This window comes from Stenella coeruleoalba (assembly GCF_951394435.1).
Source record: "Stenella coeruleoalba genome assembly, chromosome: 16".
In the NCBI taxonomy this organism is placed as follows: domain Eukaryota; kingdom Metazoa; phylum Chordata; class Mammalia; order Artiodactyla; family Delphinidae; genus Stenella; species Stenella coeruleoalba.
In genome coordinates this window covers 65,350,035-65,367,861 of record NC_137162.1, presented here as the reverse complement: position 1 = coordinate 65,367,861, position 17,827 = coordinate 65,350,035, and the positions used below count along the sequence as shown (strand labels likewise).

Here is a 17,827-nt window from a genome sequence, read left to right as displayed (position 1 = left end):
GGCAATGGGAGGAGGAATTCCTAGAGAATCAGACTTTGAAGCCTAGTGGGAATTGATTACAGGACTTCGACAGGACTGGGGGAAACAGAGACTCCACTCTTGGAGGGCACACACAAAGTAGTATGTGCATTGGGACCCCGGGGAAGGAGCAGTGACCCCACAGGAGACTGAACCAGACCTCCCTGCTAGTGTTGCAGGGTCTCCTGCAGAGGTGGAGGTGGCTATGGCTCACTGAGGGGACAAGGACACTGGCAGCAGAAGTTCTGTGAAGTACTCCTTGGCATGAGCCCTCCCAGAGTCTGTCATTAGTCCCACCAAAGAGCCCAGGTAGGCTCCAGTGTTGGGTTGCCTTATGCCAAACAACGAACAGGGAGGGAACCCAGCCCCACCCATCAACAGTCAAGTGGATTAAAGTTTTACTGAGCTCTGCCCACCAGAGCAACAGTCAGCTCTACCCACCACCAGTCCCTCCCATTAATCCTCTTAGATAGCCTCATCCACCAGAGGGCAGATAGCAGAAGCAAGAAGAACTACAATCCTGCAGCCTGTGGAACAAAAACCACATTCACAGAAAGATAGAAACGATGAAAAGGCAGAGGGCTATGTACCAGATAAGGGAAGAAGATAAAACCCCAGAAAAACAACTAAATGAAGTGAAGATGGGCAACCTTCCAGAAAAAGAATTCAGAATAATGATAGTGAAGATGATCCAGGAACTCTGATAAACAATGGCAGTGAAGATCTCGAGGAGATGCAAGAAATGTTTAACAAAGACCTAGAAGATTAAAGAACAAACAAACAGAGATGAACAATACAATAACTGAAATGAAAACTACACTAGAAGGATTCAACAGCAGAATATCTGAGGCAGAAGAACGGATAAGTGACCCGGAAGACAGAATGGTGGAATTCACTGCTGCAGAACAGAATAAAGAAAAAAGAATGAAAAGAAATGAAGACAGCCTAAGAGACCTCTGAGACAACATTAAATGCAACAACATTTGCATTACAGGGATCCCAGAAGGAGAAGAGAGAGAGAAAGGACCCGAGAAAATATTTGAAGAGATTATAGTCGAAAACTTCCCTAACATGGGAAAGGAAATAGCCACCCAAGTCCAGGAAGAGCAGACAGTTCCATAGAGGATAAACCCAAGGAGAAACACACCAAGACACATAGTAATCAAATTGGCAAAAATTAAAGACAAAGAAAAATTATTGAAAGCAGCAAGGGAAAAATGAAAAATAACATACAAGGGAACTCCCATAAAGTTAACAGCTGATTTCTCAACAGAAACTCTACAGGCCAGAAGGTAGTGGCATGATATACTTAAAGTGATGAAAGGGAAGAACCTACAACCAAGATTACTCTACCTGGCAAGGATCTCATTCACATTCAATGGAGAAATCAAAAGCTTTACAGACAAGCAAAAAGTAAGAGAATTCAGCACCACCAAACCAGATCTACAACAAATTCTAAAGGAACTTCTCTAAATGGGAAACACAAGAGAAGAAAAGGATCTACAAAAACAAACACAAAACAATTAAGAAAATGGTCACAGGAACATACATATCTATAATTACCTTAATCGTGAATGGATTAAATGATCCAACCAAAAGACACAGGCTTGCTGAATGGATACAAAAACAAGACCCATCTATATGCTGTCTACAAGGGACCCACTTCAGACCTAGGGACACATACAGACTGAAAGTGAGGGCATGGAGAAAGATATTCCATGCAAACAGAAATCAGAAGAAAGCTGGAGTAGCTATACTCATATCAGATAAAATAGACTTAAAAAACCAGAATATTACAAGAGACAAGGAAGGACACTACATAATGATCAAGGGATCAATCTAAGAAAAAGATATAACAATTAAACATATATATGCACCCAACACAGAAGCACCTCAATACATAAGGCAAATGCTAACAGCTATAAAAGAGGAAATCAACAGTAACACAAGAATAGTGCGGGAGGGCTTCCCTGGTGGCACAGTGGTTGAGAGTCTGTCTGCTGATGCAGGGGACATGGGTTTGTGCAGTGGTCTGGGAAGATTGCACATGCTGCGGAGCGGAAGCCCGTGAGCCATGGCCACTGAGCCTGAGCGCCCGGAGTCTGTGCTCTGCAACGGGAGAGGCCACAACAGCGAGAGGCCCGCATACCGCCAAAAAAAAAAAAAAATAGTGGGGGACTATAATAACACCTCCCTTATACCAATGGACATATCATCCAAAATGAAAATAAAGAAGGAAACAGAAGCTTTAAATGATACAATAGACCACAAAGATTTAATTGATATTTATAGGAAATTCCATCCAAAAACAGCACATTAAACTTTCTTCTCATGTGTGCATGGAACATTCTCCAGGATAGATCACATCTTGGGTCACAAATCAAGCCCCAGTAAATTTAAGAAAACTGAAATCATATCAAGCATATTTTCTAGCCACAATGCTATGAGATTAGAAATGAATTACAGGGAAAAAACGTGAAAAACACAAACACATGGAGGCTAAATAATATGTTACTAAATAACCAAGAGATCACTGAGGAAATCAAAGAGGAAATCAAAAAATACCTAGGGACAAATGACAATGAAAACAGGATGATCCAAAACCTATGGGATGTAGCAAAAGCAGTTCTAATAGGGAAGTTTATAGCTATACAAGCCTACCTCAAGAAACAAGAAAAATCTCAAATAAACAATCTAAACTTACACCTAAAGGAACTAGAGAAAGAAGAACAAACAAAACCCAAGTTGGCAAAAGGAAAGAAATAAAGATCAGAACAGAAATAAATGAAATAGAAACAAACAAAACAATAGCAAAGATCCATAAAACTAAAAGCTGGTTCTTTGAGAAGATAAACAAAATTGATAAACCATTAGCCAGACTCATCAAGAAAGAGAGGGAGAGGACTCACATCAATAAAATTAGAAATTAAAAAGAAGTTACAACAGATACCACAGAAATAAAAAGCATCCTAAGAGACTACTACAAGCAACTCTATGCCAATAAAATGGACAACCTGGAAGAAACAGACAAATTCTTAGAAAGGTATAACCTTCTAAGACTGAATAAGGAAGAAATAGAAAATATGAACAGACCAGTCACAAGGAATGAAACTGAAACTGTGATTAAAAATCTTCCAACAAACAAAAGACCAAGACCAGATGGCTTCACAGGTGAATTCTATCAAACATTTAGAGAAGAGCTAACACCCATCCTTCTCAAACTCTTCCAAAATATTGCAGAGAAAGGAACACATCGAAACTCATTCTATGAGGCCACCATCACCTTGATATCAAAACCAGACAAAGATACTACAAAAAAAGAAAGTTACAGACCAATATCATGGATGAATATAGATGCAAAAATCTTCAACAATATACTAGCAAACAGAGTCCAACAACACATTAAAAGGATCATACACCATGATCAAGTGGGATTTATCCCAGGGACGCAAGGATTCTTCAATATATGCAAGTTAATCAATGTGATACACCATGTTAACAAAGTGAAGAATAAAAACCATACGATCATCTCAGTAGATGCAGAAAAAGCTTTTGACAAAATTCAACACCCATTTATGATAAAAAAAAACTCTCCAGAAAGTGGGCATAGAGGGATCCTTCCTCAACATAATAAACCCCACAGCAAACATCATTCTCAATGGTGAAAAACTGAAAGCATTTCATCTAAGGTCAGGAATGAGACAAGGATGTTCACTCTCACCACTGTTATTCAACATAGTTTTGAAAGTCCTAGCCACGGCAATTAGAAAAGAAAAAGAAATAAAAGGAATACAAATTGGAAAAGAAGAAGGAAAAGTGTCACTGTTTGCAGATGACATAATACTATACATAGAGAATCCTGAAAATTCCACGAGAAAACTACTAGAGCTAATCAATGAATTTGGTAAAGTTGCAGGATACAAAATTAATGCACAGAAATCTCTTGCATTCCTATACACTAATGATGAAAAATCTGAAATAGAAATTATGGAAATACTCCCATTTACCATTGCAAGAAAAATAAAATACCTAGGAATAAACCTACCTGGGGAGACAAAAGGCCTGTATGCAGAAAACTGTAAGACACTGATGAAAGAAATTAAAGATGATACCAACAGCTGGAGAGATATACCATATTCTTGGATTGGAAGAATCAATAGTGTGAAAATGACTATACTACCCAAAGCAATCTACAGATTCAATGCAATCCCTATAAAATTACCAATGGCATTTTTTACAGAACTAGAACAAAAAATCTTAAAATTTGTATGGAGACACAAAAGACCCCAAATAGCCAAAGCAGTCTTGAGTGAAAAAAACGGAGCTGGAGGAATCAGACTGCTTGCCTTCAGACTATACTACAAAGCTACAGTAATCAAGACAATATGGTACTGGCACAAAAACAGAAATATAGATCAATGAAACAAGATAGAAAGCTCAGAGATAAACCCACACACCTATAGTAAAGTAATCTATGACAAAGGAGGCCAGGATATACAATTGAGAAAAGACAGTATCTTCAATAAGTGATGCTGGGAAAAGTGGACAGCTACATGTAAAAGAATGAAGTTAGAACACTCCCTAACACCAACCACAAAAATAAACTCAAAATGGATTCAAGATCTAAATATAAGACAGGAAACTATAAAACTCTTAGAGGAAAACATAGGAAGAACACTCTTTGACATAAATAACAGCAAGATCTTTTTTGATCCACCTCCTAGAGTAATGGAAATAAAAATAAATAAATGGGACCTAATGAAACTTGAAAGCTTTTGCACAGCAAAGGAAACCATAAACAAGACCAAAAGACAACCCTCAGAACGCGGGAAAATATTTGTGAAAGAATCAACGGACAAAGGATTAATCTCCCAAATATATAAACAGCTCATGCATCTCAATATTAAAAAAAACAAACAACCCAATCAAAAACTGGGCAGAAGACCTAAATAGACATTTCTCCAAGGAAGACATACAGATGGCCAAGAAGCACATGAAAAGCTGCTCAACATCACTAATTATTAGAGAAATGCAAATCAAAACTACAATGAGTTATCACCTCACACCAGTTAGAATGGTCATCATCAGAAAATCTACAAACAACAAATGCTGGAGAGGGTGTAGAGAAAGGGAACCCTCTTGCACTGTTGGTGGGAATGTAAATTGATACAGCCACTATGGAGAACAGTATGGAGGTTCCTTAAAAAACTAAAAATAGAATTACCATACGACCCAGCAATCCCACTACTGGGAATATACTCAGAGAAAACCATAATTCAAAAAGACACATGCACCGCAATGTTCATTGCAGCACTATTTACAATAGCCAGGTCATGGAAGCAACCTAAATGCCCATCGACAGATGAATGGATAAAGAAGTTGTGGTACATATATACAATGGAATATTACTCAGCCATAAAAAGGAACAAAATTGAGTCATTTGTTGAGACGTGGATGGATCTAGATTCTGTCATAAACAGTGAAGTAAGTCAGAAAGAGAAAAACAAATATCGTATATTAACACATGTATGTAGAACCTAGAAAAATGGTACAGATGAACCAGTTTGCAGGGCAGAAGTTGAGACACAGATGTAGAGAACAAACATACGGACATCAAGGGGGGAAAACTGCTGTGGGGTGGGGATGGTGTTGTGCTGAATTGGGTGATTGGGATTGACATGTATACGCTGATGTGTATAAAACTGATGACTAATAAGAACCTGCAGTATAAAAAAACAAAGAACAACAAAAGAAAAAAAAAACCTGGTTTTATTTTTTTATATTTTGTAGTATACAGACCACTATGCACTGGTTAAAATGTATTTTACAGCCATTTTTAAGGATTAGAAATAATTTTTGTTATGGTATCTTTCTATATTTTATGACTTTAATTAAATTTCTGTTCCAAACACTGCAATATAAGACAGTATAAAACACATTTTAATCAGTAAATTTGTGGATAATTTTGTGATTTTTTTCAGAGCCTATAACACCAAGGGACTGATAATACAAGATAATGTGTATAAAATACACTTCAGCAAGTTCCACAAACTCCATCCTCAAGGATCTTTCCTTCTCTCACAACCCAGCAGCTAATGCACACAATCAAGAAGTCACATCAGGGGTGTTCTACAACTGCCATCATCTTTAAAGAGGAACCTTGTCATGAGCATTAGGTAAAATAAAGGACATTTTAAACCAACTACATATATCCTACTTTACAGAAGCTCGTAGTGAGACAAATAGCATTGACACAGATGTGTACGTACATGTGTGATAGCGTTAGTGGTCACAGAGTACAATATTTAGTAAAGATCATTGGCACTGTCAAAATTATCTTAAACCAAAGATCAAGCAAATTTTAATTCTTCATGAAAATATTTATGGAGATAGTTTCCTATTATCCATCACTATTTGTAATATAAAATATAACAAAGTAACATTTTTCTTGCCCTTAATTCTGTGCGGTCGAATGATTATATTTCAAACAAATGTCAAATTTGGCAACCAAATCAATCACGTTAACTGTGAAAAAGTCTAACATCTTATTTTAGTTTAAAGGTCTAAAAATTCCTTCTTTTATATAGCCTATATTCTTGTATGGGGAGACAGGCAATAGATAAATAAGCACATAAGTATATAATGCCATCTGTCATGGTAAACATAAACTTCAGGAAGAAGATAAAGGCTGTCTGAAGTGGAAGATGCTATTTTTATTCATGATTCTTAAAGGGCTTATGCAGGATGTTATGTAAGGTAATGATAACTCAGACCTGAAGAAGTCTGCTGTGCAATTCTTGTAGAAAGCACATGGTTAGAGTACAGGTCTTTTGCCTCCTTAGGAAGATTTATTCCTAGGCATTTTATTCTTTTTGATGCGATGGTAAATAGGATTGTTTCCTTGATTTCTCTTTCTGATATTTCGTTGTTACTGTATAGGAATGCAAGAGATTTATGTGTATTAATTTTGTATCCTGCAACTTTACCAAATTTATTGATGAGCCCTAGCAGTTTTCTGGTAGCATCTTCAGGATTTTCTATGTATAGTATCATGTCACCTGCAAACAGTGACAGTTTTACTTAAAAGAACATGAAAAGATGCTCAACGTCACTAATTATTAGAGAAATGCAAATCAAAACTACAGTAAGGTACCACCTCACACGGGTCAAAATGGCCATCATCAAAAATCTACAAACAATAAATGCTGGAGAGGGTGTAGAGAAAAGGGAGCCCTCCACCTCACTGTTGGTGGCAATGTAAATTGGTACAGCCACTGTGGAGAACAGTACAGAGGCTCCTTAAAAAATTAAAAATACAGCTACCATACGATACAGCAATCCCACTCCTGGGCATACATCCGGAGAAAACCATAATTTGAAAAGATACATGCACCCCAATGTTCACTGCAGCACTATTTACAATAGCCAGGACATGGAAGCAACTTAAATGTCCATCGACAGAGGAATGGATAAAGAAGATGTGGTACATATATACAATGGAATATTACTCAGCCATAAAAAAGAATGAAATAATGCCATTTGCAGCAACATGAATGGACCTAGAGATTGTCATACTGAGTGAAGTAAGTCAGGCGGAGAAAGACAAGTATCATATGATATTGTTTATATGTGGAATCTAAAAACAGGGTACAAATGAACTTATTTACAAAACAGAAATAGAGTTACAGATGTAGAAAACAAACTTATAGTTACTGGGGGTTGGGGGTGGGGAGGGATAAACTGGGAGATTGGGATTGACACATACACACTACTATATATAAAAGAGATAGCTAATAAGGACCTACTGTATAGCACAGGGAACTCTACTCAATGCTCTGTAATGGCCTATATGGAAAAAGAATCTAAAGAAGAGTGGATATATGTATATGTACAACTGATTCACTTGGCAGTACACCTGAAACTAACATAACACTGTAAATCAGCTATACTCCAATAAAAATTAAAAGAAAAAAGAAAGAAAGGAAGCACATGGTTAGAGAGGGCAGTAAGTGGAAAGACACCAGAAGTGTAGGCATGTCTGTCAAACTGGAGAAACAGTCAGGAGGTCTAAGTATCTGAATTTGAAGGTGCAGGGAAGAGAGTTGTAGGATAAGTATTCTTCAACAAATTGCCCCAAAAGTGGTTCTTGGGATTTCTGTGTTTATAACTAAGTGGCCCATCAACAAAGGGGAGTCAGTGAGGTAGAAGGGCTCCTGTTGAGCGCATAACAACACTGGGCTGTTTCCTTCTACCGAGGTAAAGGAAAATGTCCTGAACCAGGTGCTCAAAGACTCTGGATCTTATCCTGTTACTTCCCCATCAGTGTGTGACCTCAAGAGCCTCACTTCACTTCCTGACCTTTGCTATCAGGCTCCAGAATATTTCTCCCTTTGAAACTCCATCGTTTACTTTACGGATACTGGAAACACAAAAGTCTCAATATCCCTCCTACTATGAGTTATGCCAAAGTCTGTATCTTAAAAGTCATCACTTCATAAATTGTATCTTTCAGACTTCTTTTCTCTAGAAGGCTTATTCAACATTCCAAAAGTTACTTTTGAAATGTGGGCAGCCAAACATTTCACTTGAGTTAAGCCATCAGCCCCCCATAAGAGTTTTTAGGATGAAAACAAAATAGAAAATAATGAAAACGTATTATTAGATTTAACACTTAATATATTTACTAATTTACTTAATTACTAATGCAAGTTTAGTTATAAAAATTGAAATAAATTATTTAATAATTAACTTACCAGAAACAAATGATAAAGAAAAATCCCTTAAGATTCCACAACTAAACATCCCCCCATCCTCCCCATATTATTTTTCTATTCACAGTGCTAGCTATTTCCCCTGAAGGTACTTTCAAAGAGAGATGCTTGGCTCCTTAAACTCAGCTACTCTGAATCAGAGGCTCTGCATAGCACTTGTGTAGAGTTCCCTGAGTGCAAGGCTAGTCTGCATCAAAGCCCTTTTGGACCACTGACTCTCCTGCCAGTCCATGGCTCTGACCCTTTGGTGAAAGAGCACTCCCGAGAATGACTTCAAGCTGAACATCTCTCTCCCAGCATGAGCAGAGATCACTGACTGGTGCTGCTTTGTAGCTTAACCAACAGGTTTCTCAGTGAACACTTTTTCCTACTCTAGTCACCTCTGTTCCCTTAGTCAAAAGTCTCTTCAAATGGTGCACACATGAGGAAGGTCATTAAGTGCACTGAGAGCATACAGTCTCACCTCTTGCTGACCAGTGCTAGCAGGCGATTCTGCTTTTCCTTGCCTTAAACTCTTTGTTTTCAGAGGAAACAGCAAGAGCCTCACTACAGAATTCTTCCCAGTAATGTCTGATTTAAATCTGCATATAAAGCTAAGGTTACTCTGCTGCACGTCTTTTATTAAATTTCTTTAGAAAGCCCCCTGGAAATTGGCTTCTCTACAAACTGGCTCTGACACTATAAAGGAGTCGTATCATTTCCAAAAAGGACAAAGTGCTTTAATTGGTATTCCCTGGCAAGACTCCTGTGAGAATGCAGAGTGACTAAGATGAATTCAGGAAATCTGCTTTCCACCGAAAAATGAAAAGGTGTAAATTCTTGAACGTTAAATAAATGTGAATGGTGCCTGAATAGAGTCTCCACAGTCAACAAAGGGTCTGCAGAGCATGAAGAGTGGAAGGGAACATTTGCTAGCAGTTAGGCCTATGGAAAGAAAGTGTCGGAAAACCTGGCTTGATAAAGTACTGTGATCATTAGTGCCCAGGCACTGTGGAACGTAGTCTGGTGGGTAAAAATGATGCAACATGGGGCCTCAAGCAGCATAATCAGGACCCAGAAACCAGAGTGAACATAACAATATATCGTCCAAATTTGATACTTTTGAGAGTGAAAAGGGGGATAATCCAAATCTGTCCTAAGGAAACCAAGACATACACTTACCCTAATTCACTGCATGCTTAAATTCACTCAGCAAGTACTTATTTTATGAAAATTCATTTGCAATCCAATAATCTTTGGACAAATTTGTTACTACCATAACATAAAAAAAAAAAAAATAAGAAGCAATGGTTGAATAAAGTTGATGAATTTCAACATCATGTAAGTCTCAAAAAGTGAATTTCAAAATGTATGATAATCAAAGGCTAAGCTAAAATTTAATTTTATCTGCTGAATGAAAATACCAAGAACGCAAAAAAATTCCATTCAGCTTTTGGAGAAGGGTGAGTCCTAGTAATTAAAGGAGTCTCTCTGCAGGAATATAAAATTTGCAAAGGAAGAAGCACAGATAGCTCAAACTACAAAAGAAAAGGTAAAAAAATTTGAGCACCTAAGGCGTGGAAGCCCTCAGGGTAAAAAGGAGGATGGAGAAAGGAGGCTGGGACACTTCCTATTCATCCCTTCCCGTGGGAATAGAAAGAATTAGCAGAAGTTGTTCTAGGTGGTCACATGATTCAAGGAACTTGGAAGGAAAAACAATTCTAATATTCAAATGTTTTGGACAATTGGATTTATAAGGGAAAACTAATAAAGGAGTGATTGGATCCTTGGGCAAGGATTCAAGATTTTGGTAAACAGTCAAAACAGACTATCTAAAACAAGGGTGAGAAAACTTACTCTGTAATGAGCCAAATAGTAAATGTTTTAGGCTTTGTGAGCGGCATAGTTTCTGCTGTAGCACAAAGAGCAAGGTATAATATATGGGTGTGTCTGTATTCCTAAAATTAGAATTTCATATAATTTTCACATTTCAGAAATTCTTCTTACAAATTTTTCAACCATCTAAAAATATTAAAATCATTCTTCACCTGAAGACTATACAAGACAGATGGTGGGCTAAATTTGGCCCTAAGGCCGTAAGTTTGCCAACCCCTGATCTAAGATAATAAGTAATGAGTCACAAATATAGGGAATAAAAATCAACAAAAGAGGAGACATGCATTAGAAATATCTGGTAGGCAGACAGTTATAAAGTAGAAAGGTGTTAATTTTATAGTATTCAAAGTGTTAGCATTTTCAGAAGTCCAAGCAGGCCTTTCTAATTAGTCCTAATTAATACTGTTTGGTAGGACTTTAATTAAAACTGCCTGTGGGGGCTTCCCTGGTGGCGCAGTGGTTGAGAGTCCGCCTGCCGATGCAGGGGACACGGGTTCGTGCCCCAGTCCAGGAGGATCCCACATGCCGTGGAGCGGCTGGGCCTGGGAGCCATGGCTGCTGAGCCTGCGCTCCGCAACGGGAGAGGCCACAACAGTGAGAGGCCCGCGTAACGCAAAAAAAAAAAAAAAAAAAAAAAAAGAACTGCCTGTTTTCTAAGGTGTTGGCTACTGGGCAAAACATTAATTTCTTAAATTATCTTTATCAATATAATTTACAAGTAATTTTATGTGTACAATTTGATGAGTTTTGACAAATGTATATACCCATGTAATCACCTTGGACTATTAGTCTTCATAAAAGTCTGCTGAGAATTTGTCTGGGACATCATTAAATCTAAAATCAATTTTGGGGGACTTCCCTGGTAGCACAGTGGTTAAGAATCCGCCTGCCAATGCAGGGGACACGGGTTCGATCCCTGGTCTGGGAAGATCCCACGTGCCTCGGAGCAACAAAGCCCGTGTGCCACAATTACTGAGCGTGCACTCTAGAGCTCGCAAGCCACAACTACTGGGCCCATGTCCTGCAACTACTGAAGCCCTTGCGCCTAGAGCCCGTGCTCCGCAACGAGAAGCCACCGCACTGAGAAGCCCACACACGGCAACAAAGAGCAGCCCCCGCTCACTGCAACTAGAGAAAGCCTGCACGCAGCAACAAAGATCAAACACCGCAGGAAAAAAAAAACCCAAAAAATCAATTTGGGGAAAATTGACACCTTTAGCAATACTGAGTCTCCCAGTCCAGAAATATGATGAACTCCAAATATTTAAGTAATTTTAGTTTTTCTTAGTAATATTTTTGAATATTTGTAAAATTGAAATTTTTATGATTTTCGGAGTTTAGATCATGTACGTCTTTGTTAAATTTATCACTAAGTTTATTTTATTTTTAATGCTGAAATATACTGTACTTTTAAAAGATATATTTTCTAGTTGTTAGTTACTACTATACAGAAAAATATACTCTGAGTTTCATTGTATTTCTCTACTGTACTTTTCTTTTTTTTTTTTTTTGCTGCACCCTGTGGCATGCAGGATCCTAGTTCCCTGACCAGGGATCGAACCTAAACCCCCTGCAGTGGAAGCGCCGAGTCTTAACCACTGGAGGACCAGGGAAGTCCCTGTTGTACTTTTCTTATTTCATTAATTTTGCCCTTATTTTTATTTTTCCCTTGCTCCCATTATAAAATTGCTTTTTGTATACTGACCTTGTATTCTGTGATCCTGTATTCTGTGATCTAAACTTATTTATCAGTTCTACTAGAATGTTTTTTTTTGTTGTTATAAATTTATTTTTTAGGATTTTCAATGTAGTTAAGAATATAATTTACCAATCTAGACAGTTTCACTTTTTCCTTTGTAACCAATATACTTTTTATTTATTATATTATTATTATTAATATTATGATTATTGATTTACTGTTCCGGCCAGAACATCCATAACATTGCACTGCTTTGGAAAATGGACATTCTCACTTTGTTCCTAATCTTAGGGAACAGTGTTTTGTCTTTCATTTTAAGTACAATTTTAAAGCTACTTTACTAGGTAAAAGTAGTAATTTAATGGTATGCTTTCATTTCCCTCCACAGCGAAGAAACTAATGATATCATGTAAAATAACAATGTAAGTGGTAATGTAAAACAGGGACTTCAATGCACGTCTTGATTTTACACAGTATTTTTTTCACCATTTCTTCATTTCCAAGTTGCATTACACAGAGTTCTAATTGTACAAGATAATATTCTACACTGGTTAGCTTCTAACTGACACCACCATAGCCGTTCTCTCTGGCAGTGTGAGTGAGACTTCAAAGAGAAAAACAGCAGCTCAGTCCAGAAGACATATAAAGAAAAATCATTTTTGAGGTCATGAAGAAAAGACACTACGGTAGACAATGAAAGAAGTTCAAAGAAATCATGACAGTGCAAGTAATTTAAATTTTAAAAATTATATATTATTCCAGTAAAAGCTATAAATCTATCTACTTCTATACACATAGTAGAACTGGACACAAAAGGTTTTTCTGGCTATATAAGCTGAACTTGTATATTAAACTATGTTCCAATTCTAGAATCCATTTAAATGATTCAGGTAAAGATGGTCCATGTAAACTGGGACATGTAAATGTTTTTTTAATTTATTTTATTTTTCTTTGTTTTTTCAAAAATTAATTTCCATCAAGTGAGATATCCAAAATATGTTCCTCTTCCCTGAAACATAAAGTCAGAAAACTAACACAGAAAATCTAAATTTATGATGGTCCTGAAAATCTTCACATTCGTCTTTGGAAAGTTCTCTGTATTCTCAGAGAACTTTTGATAACTCACATGTGAAAATGTACAAAGAAAATATATGAAAGTCTACATTCTGAACACCTGTTACAGGATGAATTTTTGCTGAATCTTTTCCTCTCTTTGAGAGTATTTCACTTCTGGCCACCCACGCTAGTCTCTCACAATTCACTTACGCCATCCTTTTCAAATTTCCTCTATTTCTGGTTAAGCACCTTTTACCAAAAAGATGAGCCACTGAGCCTCCTTGTGTGTTTCAAGAGGTTAAGAAAAACAATACGCAGAATTATAACGCTAGCTTAAAGTAATACGGGTTCAAAAGCAAAATTTGCATTAAATCAACTATAATTCAGACACCCAATGCTGATAAACATGGCTGTCCTCTTATACAATGTAAACGGTACCGTGAGAAAAAAAAATAATGCTTTGAACTTCACCCTTTCAAGTTACTTTCTGGGTTTCAGCTTCACGTTGCTCCATGAGCATATTTCTACAGCTTCTATAGCTAACATTCTTCAAGATATACAAAATCATAGGCAGTTTCAGTAGTACTAGTTCTATTCACAGTGGTAACAGCAATAGAAGCTATCTTCTTATTAGACTACTATTTACTAAGTACTTCATTTCTGTTAGCTCGTTTTGTCAGCCTAATAATCCTTTAAAGTAGGTATAATACCAAGTTCATTTTACAAAGGAGGAAACTGAAGCTTAGTGAGATTTGTTACTTGCTTTCGTTTTAACCGTTATATTATTAGGGTTCTTGCTGGGCTGCACCGCACAGGCCTACAAGCCCTATGCTCGCCCAGCTTCAAGACTGAAGAAAGCTGGGAGTCAGCAACAGAGACGTCAGTGGTTTAAGGGATGGGGGAGCTTACGCGTCTGGAGCAAGGTCCTGGAGAGACACCCCAGCGTGTGCTTCAGAAGACGGGCAGGACATGGCAGCCGTCCTCACTCCGGGAGAAAGGGGAGTTTGCCAGTTACAGGGGAATTGATTTCAGATGGGCTCATTAGTTACCAGGGAAACCAGCAGAGGGGAATGCTCTTCACAGCCCCCTTTAATAATAACAATCACTAGCTGGGGCCTGGGGCGAGTATGTAGGAAGGTCAGCCCTATGCATAAGATACAGGTGAAGCAGGCACTGGTCGGGGAGGGGAGGTACAGAGAGCAAGAGAACAGCCTTCTTAAGTGGCCTGACCATACAGCCCTTAATCACTGTAAAATTTACACATAGATATTAAACACCAAACAGATAAAAAATATTAATACTTCCTACTCTCCAAGGTTAAGAATGAGATTCTACAAACTCAACTGTCCATACACTGAATCCAGTGGAGATAGTAATAGTCACAGTATTTGACTCAGAAATTTAAAAAATAATCTAAACAATGGCAAACATAGTTATTCATCAAAATAAATATTAAAGACCAGTATAATCATATTTTTTTGTAAAACTATAAAATATCAGGCTACGATCTTAAGTTAGTATTTTATCATCTCAAGAGCACTGAAGAACACTCATGAAAATTCAGGTGCAAGACTGGATTCTGTAACACGCACACACATTCTCAAGAGCACAGCTTAGCCTTCCCTGAACTTGCATAATTATACATGTATTGCCTTAATGTTGACACTCTTTCGATACTCTAAATAAAGTTTTGCAGTTCTAAGTTCAGGATACTGGTCAGCATTACATCTGACCTTTGAAAGAGAAGATTATACCAGATCAATTTTATTATCGTCTATGATAAAGGGACAGTCCTCAAAGGAAAAAAAAAAAAAAGAGATTTTCATTAATTACACCTGAGTTACCCTTCTATTTTTCATACTATAATGAAATTAGCAGTTAAGTACAATGGTTTCTGGGTCATCATCCAAGGAATCCCTGCAGAAGTGCTGTACAGGTGCCCCTAGCAGCTGTCTAGGTGACTGGGGGTGTAGGGACAGAGATAATGGGCCTCTAGATTATCCCGCATCGTTTCAAGCACAGGATTTCTGCCTTTATCTGGGTTTTTTTGGCCATAAAATGTGTTTGAAGAAAGAGTATCTTTACCTCAACAATCAAAAAAAACATTCTTTCAAACCAAACACTTACCAGTATGTTCTCAGCTGGCTGGAGCATCAGATTCTAAGGGATCTTAACACTAATGCCCTTAACTGGAGCTATCTAGCAGGGATTAAGGGCCAATATAATTTAATATTTTTATTTGTAATCTAGATGAAGGAACTAAGATTATAATCTCATATTTCTAATTAATACTAATTTAGGTATGGTCACCAACCAAAATTAAAAACAACCTGATAAATTACATGAAGAATCATTTAGAAATATAATGCAGGTTTAGTAGCATTAGGATTTGGGCCCAAGAGCAAACACATCAAATCAAAATGGAGAAGGGATATACAGGCAACAACAGTATAAAAAATAAAAACAAAAATGTTATTGTCTATCCAATAATCACGGTGTTTAAGAGGGGAAAAATTAGGCTAACAGTAGTTGGCTGTATTAATAGCCGTAATGTAAGAATACATCTTCCACTTTATTTGACAACGGACTGGCTCTAATTAGAGTATGCTTTTTGATAGTCTCATTTGAGAAGTTTGTTGAAAAGTTAAATAAGGACTAGTAAAGAACACAAAATACTAAATTATTGGGCTTCCCCGGTGGCGCAGTGGTTGAGAGTCCGCTTGCCGATTCAGGGGACGCGGGTTCGTGCCCCGGTCCGGGAAGATCCCACATGCCGCGGAGCGGCTGGGCTCGTGAGCCATGGCCGCTGAGCCTGCGCGTCCGGAGCCTGTGCTCCGCAATGGGAGAGACCACAACAGTGAGAGGCCTGTGTACCGCAAAAAACAAAACAAAACAAAACAAAACAACACAATTATTTCTATGAGGAACAGTTAAAAGAAATTGAAGCATTTACCTTGAAAAAGAGATGGCTATAGGGAAAAATTACTGCCCTCTAAGGCTGTTAAGAATTACAATAAATTGTTCTCCTGCCCTAAACAGGACTACTGCAAATGAGGGATATACAGAAATAATGGCAAGACAATTTAATTTGCTATAAGTAAGCTATTTTGATAATAATAAAAAATTTAAATACTAGAATATTCAAGTGGGAGAGGTTATAAAACTTTTGTCCCTAGATAGCTTTTGCAGAAAAAAACAAAACAGAAACCAAAACGCATTCCCTGCCCTGGTTCACCTATGCTATTTCACTGGTTTATCTTCTCAAACATCCACCAAGGGATACTGGAAATGTGGGGCTTTCACTCTTGTAAAGCTACCTCCTGAAGTTTATGTGCCTTCTTCATACTTTCAGTGTTTCCCTCCTGGTTCCACCTATCCAGCTCTGAATTAATACTAGCCCACTAGTCACCTAGTCCACACAGGTAAGGAACAAAAACTTTTGTTAGAAGAAGAAACTATTTGGCAAAGGTACTTTGCCGTTCAGACATAGTACTAGTACACTACCACTGTTCCCAGTCACATACGAACAAATACTTCTAGACTGTTCATAAATATATATTGAGGTTTCTCCCTGTATAACTGGCTTGCTGGCAGGTTTTCCCGAGCTCTGAAGTGCTAGATCCCATGTCTTGACACCTCTAGACTTTCTCTTACAATTTCTTCCATAAGCATCCATCTGCCCTGCGAGGCTCCTCGACTTCTCTTGGCCCTTTTCCCTACAAGGTCCTCAGTTGGCTCCATTTTTATGAACTGCTCCATGTAACCTATGACATTCAGACCTGTCAGATACTACTGAGGCTCCATCCTTATCTCCTCAGTACATCCAATTCCATCTCACAGTCTTACTAACAGTTAATTCCAGAGGCCTTCAAATTGAACTCTACTCATACTTACAAATTGCACTCACCAGTCTTACTGATTCTTCTTTCCTTTACTCCGCCTCAGGGTGGATTTTGGCCACAAGAGCTTGATTGGCACTGCAGGAGGCTCTGGTAACACCTCTGAAGAGAGGTGGCCTTTAACCAAGGGTGAATAGGTGGATAAGCTGGATTTTGTTTCCCTAAGGTAAGATAATTCTGAGGTGTGCTCTACAGTACCCTCCTAGAGTTGCCCAGGCTCAAGCCCAAGTTGTCTGCAGTGACTCATCATCGCCACTTGTTGGTTCTCTGTCTCACTTTTTCCTAAACAGACTAATGTTAACACAAATATTTGACTCTGCCTCCAGGTGAACCAATCCTAAAATAATCTATCTCCATATATTTATATGTGCATTTTCCCAAAAACTTCTACTGTTTTTTTGTTTTTGTTTTTTTTGCGGTACGCGGGCCTCTCACTGTTGTGGCCTCTCCTATTGCGGAGCACAGGCTCTGATGCGCAGGCTCAGTGGCCATGGCTCACGGTCCCAGCC

General features: G+C 38.0%; 1 protein-coding gene across 13 annotated transcripts in view; it reads right to left on the bottom strand.

Moving 5' to 3' along the window:
- The window catches only part of CTNNA3 (catenin alpha 3), a 1,677,393-nt gene that overhangs the window by 297,948 nt on the left and 1,361,618 nt on the right, over nucleotides 1-17,827 (bottom strand). The gene's annotated exons all lie outside the window — the stretch shown is intronic.